Source organism: Neomonachus schauinslandi, chromosome 11, assembly GCF_002201575.2.
Source record: "Neomonachus schauinslandi chromosome 11, ASM220157v2, whole genome shotgun sequence".
NCBI classification, from domain to species: Eukaryota; Metazoa; Chordata; class Mammalia; order Carnivora; family Phocidae; genus Neomonachus; species Neomonachus schauinslandi.
In genome coordinates this window covers 90885155-90896174 of record NC_058413.1, presented here as the reverse complement: position 1 = coordinate 90896174, position 11020 = coordinate 90885155, and the positions used below count along the sequence as shown (strand labels likewise).

General features: G+C 38.5%; 1 pseudogene; it reads right to left on the bottom strand.

Annotated features, from left to right (window-relative positions):
• Window positions 1-10044: 10044 nt before the first annotated feature.
• On the bottom strand, window positions 10045-11020 carry LOC110586078 (annotated as a pseudogene).

Here is an 11020-nt window from a genome sequence, read left to right as displayed (position 1 = left end):
TGCAGGATAATAGGCATTTCTATTCCCTCTCCATTTCCCTTTGTTTCACTCAAGAAACCCAAGCCAAACCAACATAAATAAAGCTAGATAGATGATAGATGATAGATAGATAGATAGATAGATAGATAGATAGATAGATAGATAGATGACAGATAGATAGATGATAGATGATTGATGGGTAGATGATAGATAGATGATAGATATTGATATAGATTTTTTACATTTATGGATAGATATTTTAGATTGTAACTTAGAAAACACACAACCCATATTAAACAGAACATGGGTCATGTGGAAATTGAGGTTTTTTTATTCTCCTCCCTGTCTGTTCTGTTTGCTTACTAGACTTCACCAGGATGGTTCTTAATCTACCCGCTACCTCTTTCTTCAACCAGAGATGGAGAGAAGTGTTGCTTCTCCTCTGTCTCTTTCTGGAAGATGACAATGGACAATCAGAGGCTCCCCACTCCCTTCCTGCAGCATCATTCCTCTGCCCCATCTTCTGCTTCAGAAATTCAGGCAGAAAACCTTCTAAAAATGTCAGCTGTCTTAGAAAAGAGTCATCAAATTACACACTCATGCCAAAATGCAAGTGCAGCAGAGACAACCCACTATTGATCTGCCTGGAAGTCCAGGGGAACCTTTGAGAGGAAGGAGATTTTAGACCAGGAAACAGAGTTGGAACATTTGGCTGACCTATGGCAAGCAGCAAAGTGCTAGCTCCGGTCATGCTCTTTACAGTTGTGGCCCAGCAGTTTCCAATCATGAAAGCAGATTCCTGGGAGAAGGACAGATGAAGAAAATTGGAAAAGTAGATAAAAAGATAAAGAAATGGCTTCTTAGAGTCTCTACTCTAAGAGGATTGCTCCTCAAGCTCCTCCTACTCCTCTTTTCTAATTCAGGACTGCCTCAACACTGTATTCCTGTCCCAGCATCTGTTTCTCCAAAATCCATGCCCAGAAGGCTGTCTACATGGACAGCTCTTGTAGGAACTCCTTGCCCATTGCAATCACCATGAAGATGACTGATAAACATGGCACCTCTCTGGCTTCTCACATTAGCGCAGACATAGGCTACTTCCCTGAGCAAAGTGAAAGGGCAGCTCTCACATTACATTCTATTTCCCAATTATTTTTTCTCTCTGTTTTTTTATATACAATCATCCCTCTGATGGCTAGTGATCCTTAGCTGTCCTGATGTGTTTAAGAGGCAGTAACAAGTTGACTGAACAATCATTGTAATTGGGCCGGACTTGTCAACTAGTGGACTTTGTTTTAGGGGAAGGGTGATCTGTGTGGGCCACTTTATTTGGGGCCAACCATACAACAATATTTGTAGTTCTGTTTTCTTAGGCAGGTTCATTTCATCAGAGAAGAGCCCAACAATCTTCTAATCTCAGGGTGTCAAGGAGGATACCCATAATCAGGCTAGCTGCAAACATTCTTAGAATCCAGCAGTTGAAAGAATCTGTAGATCTCACCATTGAGTACAGAGTCATAAACTTAATCCTCCTCTTTCCAGTACAGAGCCATGCCCACCCTGTTCTGAAGGGCTTGTTGACCCCACTCCAGATCTCTCTGACTCAAACTCTCTAAAAGTCAACTTAGTTTTTTCTAAGTTGGTAGATTAGGGGAAGAAGAATTGCAAAACCTCAATATCTAAACAGAATGATGAGCAGAATCAGTGAACATTTAAATAAAATTTTCTGCCATATTTACTATAAATTGAAAGCTACTTAATATCTCTGAGCCTCAGCTACCTCAATTGTTAATAATATTCCCTACTTTAGCCTTGAGGTATTGGGAAACTCATGAAATGGGTCCTTTTTTGTACTTCTTACAGGTAAACCCAAAAAATAGTATCATGGTACATGAGATATTTTTCTTATATAATCAGAGGGGAAAATGAAAAATGCCTGGCTCTATGCTACAATATTGCAATATATTATGCAATTCATATTTATAACAACCATATTAGGGAATTATTATTTGCATTGTACAAATAAATACACAGAAGTTTAAAAAGATGAAAATACTTAGATCAGGGCACCTGGGTGGCTCAGTTGGTTAAGCAACTGCCTTCGGCTCAGGTCATGATCCTGGAGTCCCGGGATCGAGTCCCACATTGGGCTCCCTGCTCAGCGAGGAGCCTGCTTCTCCCTCTGACCCTCCCCCCTCTCATGTACTCTCTCTCATTCTCGCTCTCTCAAATAAATAAATAAAATCTTAAAAAAAAAAAAAAGAAAATACTTAGATCAAATCTGCATGGTTAGTAACAGGTAGAAAAGAGATGCAAACACACATTTAGACTGACTCAAAAAATCATGTTCTCTAATGTTTATAACAATGACTAGAAATCTGTGGTCACAAATCTAGGTGAACTCCAGGTTAAAATGAAAACTTGATTCTCAGAGATATACAAATCTTATAGCAGCATCATACAGTGAAAACTATATAGGCTTTGTTATTAGGTTGATTTTAATCCAAACTCTGATGCTTTCATTTACTGCAAAAGCAACGAGGTGCCCCACTGGGTTCTTCTGAGAGTGAAAGAGTTGCCAGTGCCAATCACCAAAGGAATAAATAGATTCTGAAAAGCAACTTGTAAGAAGAGGTCAGAGTTGGAAAAAAGAGGACCTGGCTTTTCTTTCTCAGTCTAAACTTTGAGAGATAGACAAGTCCAAATGTGATCTTGGACAATAAGGGTAAAGGATGGTGTTTTAAATATAGGTTTTATTATAAAATAATAAATTATAATATTATAATATTATAATATTATAAAACCTTTGCCAACAGATGAGGAGATGACTGACATTGAAAAGATAATTTGCAAGCAAATATTTGCAAAAGACAAATCTGATAAAGGACTGTTATCCAAACACAAACTCTTAAAACTAAACAATGAGAAAATGAACTACCTTATTTAAAAATGGGCTAAAGACTTTAACAGATACCTCACCAAAGAAGATATACAGATGGCAAGTAAACATATGAAAAGATGCCCCACATCATTCTCATCAGGGAAATGCAAATTAAAACAATAAGATACTACTACACACCTATTAGAATGACCAAAATCAAGAATACTGACAACACCATATGCTGGCATAGATGTAGAGCAAAAGGAACTCTTATTCATTGCTAGTGATAATGGAAAATGGTACATCCACTTTGGAAGACAGTTTGGCAGCTTCTTATAAAACTAAACATACTGTTATCATACAATCCAGTAATTGTACTCCTTGATAGTTACCCAAAGGAGTTGCAAAACCTATACATGGATGTTTATAGTAGCTATATTCATAATTGCCAAAACCTGGAAGCAACCAAGATGTCCTTCAGTTTGTGAATGGGTAAATAAGCTGGGGTATATCCAGACAATGGAATATTTTTCAGAGCTAAAAAGAAATAAGCTATCAAATCATGAAAAGACATAGAAGAAACCCAAATGCATATTAAGAAGTGCAAGAAGCCCACTCTGTGACAATCTGGAAAAGGCAAAACTATGGAGACAGTAGAGAGTTTAATGTTTGTCAGGACCTCTGGGGGAAGAAAGGACGGACAACTGAAACACAGAGGATTATTAGGCAGATTATTACTCTGTGTGGCACTATAATGGTTATACATATAACAGATACATGTGAGGTTTGCAAGCAAACCTCCAATTCATCCAAACCCATAAAATAACAACACCAAGTGAACCCTAATGTAAACTATGGATTTTGGGTGATAATAATGTATAAGTGTATGTTCATCAATTATATAAAATGTACAAATGTGATGGGAGATGTTGATAATGAGGGAAGCTGAGCATGTGGGAAGGCAGGAGATACATGGGAAATCTCTGTACTGCTACTCAAGTTGCTGTGAGCTTAAAACTGCTCTAAAGAAAAATAATATCTTTTTTTAAAAAGACAGTGTTTCATATTCACAGTTCCCAAGAGAAAGGAGCATGCCATATACTCTAGGGGCCACAAAGGAAAGCACTAGGATTGGTCATGAGACAGAAGGAGAGGCAGAAACTGGACAAGACACTTTCTGTTTTCTAAGAAAGAATGGGCAAGGAAGAGTAAGCAGGTTTAGGATTGGCTAGTTTAAATAATTTCAGCTGATGGGGTGGCAATCTTTATATCAGACAAATTAGATTTTAAACCAAAGACTGTAATAAGAGATGAGGAAGGACACTATATCCTACTTAAAGGGTCTATCCAACAAGAAGATCTAACAATTGTAAATATCGATGCCCCTAACATGGGAGCAGCCAATTATATAAGGCAATTAATAACAAAGGCAAAGAAACACATTCACAACAATACAATAATAGTGGGGGACTTTAACACCCCCCTCACTAAAATGGACAGATCATCTAAGCAAAAGATCAACAAGGAAATAAAGACTTTAAATGACACACTGGACCAAATGGACTTCACAGACATATATAGAACATTCCATCACAAAACAATGGAATACACATTCTTCTCTAGTGCCCATGGAACATTCTCCAGAATCGATCACATCCTAGGTCATAAATCAGGTCTCAACCAGTACCAAAAGATTGGAATCATTCCCTGCCTATTTTCAGACCACAATGGTTTGAAACTAGAACTCAATCACAAGAGGAAAGTTGGAAAGAACTCAAATACATGGAGGCTAAAGAGCATCCTACTGAAGAACGAATGGGTCGACCAGGAAATTAAAGAAGAATTAAAAAAATTCATGGAAACCAATGAAAATGAAAACACAACTATTCAAAATCTTTGGGATGCAGCAAAGCCAGTCCTAAGAGGAAAGTATATAGCAATACAAGCCTTTCTCAAGAAACAAGAAAGGTCTCCAATACACAACCTAACCCTACACCTAAAGGAGCTGGAGAAAGAACAACAAATAAAGCCTAAACCCAGCAGGAGAAGAGAAATAATAAAGATCAGAGCAGAAATCAATGAAATAGAAACTAAAAGAACAGGAGAACAGATCAACGAAACTAGGAGTTGGTTCTTTGAAAGAATTAACAAGATTGATAAACCCCTGCCAGACTTATCAAAAAGAAAAGAGAAATGACCCAAATCAACAAAATCATGAATGAAATAGGAAAGATCACAACCAACACCAAAGAAATACAAACAATTATAAGAACATATTATGAGCAGCTCTATGCCAGCAAATTAGATAACCTGGAAGAAATGGATGCATTCCTAGAGATGTATCAACTACCAAAACTGAACCAGGAAGAAATAGAAAACCTGAACAGACCTATAACCACTAAGGAAATTGAAGCAGTCATCAAAAATCTCCCAAAAAACAAAAGCCCAGGGCCAGATGGCTTCCCAGGGGAATTCTACCAAACATTTCAAGAAGAATTAATACCTATTCTTCTGAAACTGTTCCAAAAAAATAGAAATGGAGGGAAAACTTCCAAACTCGTTTTATGAGGCCACCATTACCTTGATCCCAAAACCAGACAAAGGCCCCATCAAAAAGGAGAATTACAGACCAATATCCTTGATGAACATGGATGCAAAAATTCTCACCAAAATACTAGCCAATAGGATCCAACAGTACATTAAAAGGATTATTCACCATGACCAAGTGGGATTTATTCCTGGGCTGCAAGGTTGGTTCAATATCCACAAATCAATCAATGTGATACAATACATTAATAAAAGAAAGAACAAGAATCATATGATCCTCTCAATAGATGCAGAAAAAGCATTTGACAAAGTACAGCATCCTTTCTTGATCAAAACTCTTCAGAGTATAGGGATAGAGGGCACATACCTCAATATCATAAAAGCCATCTATGAAAAACCCACAGCGAATATCATTCTCAAAGGCGAAAAACTGAGAGCTTTCCCCCTAAGGTCAGGAACACGGCAGGGATGTCCACTATCACCACTGCTATTCAACATAGTATTAGAAGTCCTAGCCACAGCAATCAGACATCAAAAAGAAATCAAAGGCATCCAAATCAGCAAAGAAGAAGTCAAACTCTCACTCTTTGCAGACGATATGTTACTTTATGTGGAAAACCCAAAAGACTCCACCCCAAAACTGCTAGAACTCATACAGGAATTCAGTAAAGTGGCAGGATATAAAATCAATGCACAGAAATCAGTGGCATTCCTATACACCAACAACAAGACAGAAGAAAGAGAAATTAAGGAGTCGATCCCATTTACAATTGCACCCAAAACCATAAGATACCTAGGAATAAATCTAACCAAAGAGGCAAAGGATCTGTACTCAGAAAACTATAAAATACTCATGAAACAAATTGAGGAAGACACAAAGAAATGGAAAAATGTTCCATGCTCATGGATTGGAAGAACAAATATTGTGAAGATGTCAATGCTACCTAGAGCAATCTACACATTCAATGCAATCCCTATCAAAATACCTTCACTTTTTTCAAAGAAATGGAACAAATAATCCTAAAATTTGTATGGAACCAGAAAAGACCCCGAATAGCCAGAGGAATGTTGAAAAAGAAAAGCAAAGCTGGTAGCATCACAATTCCGGACTTCAAGCTCTATGACAAAGCTGTCATCATCAAGACAGTATGGTACTGGCACAAAAACAGGCACATCGATCAATGGAACAGAATAGAGAGCCCAGAAATGGACCCTCAACTCTATGGTCAACTAATCTTCGACAAAGCAGGAAAGAATGTCCAATGGAAAGAAGACAGTCTCTTCAACAAATGGTGTTGGGAAAATTGGACAGCCACATGCAGAAGAATGAAACTGGACCATTTCCTTACACCACACACAAAAATAGACTCCAAATGGTTGAAAGACCTCAATGTGAGACAGGAGTCCATCAAAATCCTAAAGGAGAACACAGGCAGCAACCTCTTCGACCTCAGCCGCAGCAACTTCTTCCTAGAAACATCACCAAAGGCAAGGGAAGCAAGGGCAAAAATGAACTATTGGGATTTCATCAAGATAAAAAGCTTTTGCACAGCAAAAGAAACAGTCAACAAAACCAAAAGACAACCAACAGAATGGGAGAAGATATTTGCAAATGACATATCAGATAAAGGGCTAGTATCCAAAAGCTATAAAGAACTTATCAAACTCAACACCCAAAGAACAAATGATCCAACCAAGAAATGGGCAGAAGACATGAACAGACATTTTTCCAAAGAAGACATCCAAATGGCCAACAGACACATGAAAAAGTGCTCAACATCGCTCGGCATCAGGGAAATCCAAATCAAAACCTCAATGAGATACCACCTCACACCAGTCAGAATGGCTAAAATTAACAAGTCAGGAAATGACAGATGTTGGCAGGGATGCAGAGAAAGGGGAACCCTCCTACACTGTTGGTGGGAATGCAAGCTGGTGCAGCCACTCTGGAAAACAGTATGGAGGTTCCTCAAAAAGTTGAAAATAGAGCTGGCCTATGACCCAGCAATTGCACTACTGGGTATTTACCCCAAAGATGCAAATATAGTGATCCGAAGGGGTACATGCACCCCGATGTTTATAGCAGCAATGTCCAATAGCCAAACTATGGAAAGAGCCAAGATGTCCATTGACAGATGAATGGATAAAGAAGAAGTGGTATATATATACAATGGAATATTATGCAGCCATCAAAAGGAATGAGATCTTGCCATTTGCAACGACGTGGATGGAATTGGAGGGTATTATGCTGAGCGAAATAAGTCAGAGAAAGACGTGTATCATATGACCTCACTGATATGAGGAATTCTTAATCTTAGGAAGCAAACTGAGGGTTGCTAGAGTGGTGGGAGGTGGGAGGGATGGGGTGGCTGGGTGATAGACATTGGGGAGGGTGTGTGCTATGGTGAGCGCTGTGAATTGTGTAAGACTGTTGAATCACAGACCTGTACCTCTGAAACAAATAATACATTATATGTTTAATAAAAAAGAAGATAGCAGGAAGGGAAAAATGAAGGGGGGGGAATCGGAGGAGGAGATGAAACATGAGAGACTATGGACTCTGAGAAACAAACTGAGGGTTCTAGAAGGGGGGGGATGGGTTAGCTTGGTGATGGGTATTAAAGATGCATGTACTGCATGGAGCACTGGGTGTTATATGCAAACAATTTATCATGGAACACTGCATCAAAAACTAATGATGTAATGTATGGTGATTAACATAACATAATAAAAAAGAAAAGAAAAAAAAAATCTTAGAAGAGAACACAGGCAGTAACTTCTTTCACATCAGCCATAGCAACTTCTTTCTAAATATGTCTCCTACGGCAAGGGAAACAAAAGCAAAAATAAACTACTGGGACCACCTCAAAATAAAAAGCTTTTCACAGTGAAAGAAATAACCAGCAAAACTAAAAGGCAACCTACAGAATAGGAGAAGATATTTGCAAATGACATATCTGGTAAATGGTTAGTATCCAAAATATATAAAGAACTTATCAAATTCAACACCCAGAAAATAAATAATCCAATTTAAAAATGGGCAAAAGACATGAACAGATATTTCCAAAGAAGACATCAAGATGGCCAACAGACCCATGAAAGGATGCTCATCATCATGTATCCTCAGGGAAATGCAAATCAAAACTACCATGAGATATCACCTCACACCTGCCAGAATGGTTAAATCAACAACACAAGGAACAACAGGTGTTAGCAAGGATGCAGAGAAAGTGGAACCCTCTTACACTGTTGGTGAGAATGCAAACTGGTGCAGCCACTCTGGAAAACAGTATGGAGTTTCCTCAAAAAGTTAAAATAGAACTACCTTATGATCTAGCAACTGCACTACTGGGTATTTACCAAAAGAATACAACACTAATTCAAAGGGATACACGTATCCTGTATGTTTATAGCAGCATTACTTACAATAACCAAGACATGGAAGCAGTCCAGGTGTCTATTGATTAATGAATGGATAAAGAAGATGTGGTATATATATACAGTGGAATACTATTCAGCCACAAAAAAGAATGAAATCTTCCCATTTGCAACGACATGGATGGAGCTAGAGAGTATTATGCTAAGCAAGATAAGTCAGTCAGAGAAACATAAATACCATATGATTTCACTCATATGTGGAATTTAAGAAACAAAATGAACAAGCAAAGGGAAAAAAATAAGAGAGAGAGAGACAAAGCAAGAAACAAACTCTTAACTGTACAAAACAAACTGATGGTTACCAGAAGGAAGTGTGGGGGAATGGGTGAAATAAGTGATGGGATTAAGGAGTGCACTTATTGTGATGAACACAGGGTGATGTATGGAACTGTTGATTCACTATATTGTACACCTGAAACTAGTATAACACTGTCTATTAACTAATGGGAATTAAAATAAAAACTTTAAAAAAAAGAAAAAAATGTAATATTAAAAAGTTATTTTTAAAAAGTTATTTATTGAGAAGTTACATTAAATTACTATATATAGAATCAGATAGTAAAATGCTAAAATATCATACTTTCAAAATGAAATCTGCAAGGGCAGCAATAAAGCAAGTAAATGTGGCAGAAAGGAAAACAATGTAGATTAGAATTCTCAAGGGCCTGGATTCTAGTCCCCCTTGTGGAACCAGTTAGGTGTAAGGCCCTGGAAAACATACATAACATTTCTAAGTTTCCAATGTCTATTAAATGAGGAGGTTAGATAAAATGGTTTATAAGCCCCATACAAGATTAAATGATTTGTGATTATAGAAAAAATGCATAAGACAGTCTTGGAATAGTCAAGGTAGGTCAAGGGACAAAGAAAATAGATATGCATTAAGCATTCATCCAAACATAAAGACTTAAAATTCTCTTTCTTTACAGAAGAGGAAAAAAAAAAACTGGAACTTGGATCCCTCATTTAAAACACACACACACTGGGGCGCCTGGGTGGCTCAGTTGGTTAAGCAACTGCCTTCGGCTCAGGTCATGATTCTGGAGTCCCGGGATCGAGTCCCGCATCGGGCTCCCCGCTCAGCGAGGAGCCTGCTTCTCCCTCTGACCCTCCCCCCTCTCATGTACTCTCTCTCATTCTCACTCTCTCAAATAAATAAATAAATCTTTAAAAAAAAAAAAAAAAAAAACACACACACACTAACAAAGCATTGTATCTCCTTCTCTATATACTACTTTCTCAAAAATTTTTCTTTCCAAGGTTTTCCTCAAGGTAACTTTGACATCGTTGTTCCTCAAACTATAGGTCAGTGGGTTTAACATGGGCACTACAATGGTATAGAACAGAGAGGACACTTTCCCTTGGTTAAGGGGCAAAATGGAAGGTGGTTTGAGATACATGAAAACCCCAGAACCAAAGAAAGGAGATACCACAATTATGTGAGAGCTGCACGTACTGAAAGCTTTGGACCTGGCCTCAGTGGAGTGAATGTGGAGAATGCTGGAGAGAATCAGAGCATAAGAGATGAAGATGGTGACAATGGGCATTCCAATGTCAATGGCCACACGGACAAAGACCACCAGCTCGTGCACATAAGTGCTGTTGCAGGAGAGCTCAAGGAGAGGAAGGATGTCACACATGAAATGATTGACAAAATTGTCAGCACAGAAAGTCAGACTTGCTGTGCTTCCCATGTGGACCATGGTCCCTGAAAATCCCATCACATAGACACCCAACAAAAGGAATAAACAGACCTGAGGAGACACGGTGACAGTGTACACCAGTGGTTTACAGATGGCAACATAGCAGTCATATGCCATTGCTGACAGGAGGAAGAACTCAGAAATGACAAAGAAGCAGAAGAAAAAGAGTGGAGTCATACACTCTGCGTGCAAGATGATGTTCTTCTTTGGGACAAAATTCTTCAGCATTTTGGGGGTGATGGTAGTGGAGTAACAAATCTATCAAGGAGAGGTTGAAGAGGAAAACGTACATGGGGGTGTGTAGGTGAGAATTCAACCCAATCAGGGTTATCAGTCCCAGATTCCCCAGCAGAGTGACCATGTAGAAACCTAGAAACAGGGAGAAGAGAGGGATCTGGAGTCCCGGCTGGTCTGTTAAGCCTGCGAGGATAAACTCTGTCACAGAAAAGTTCTTAGCTGCCATTTTCCTCTT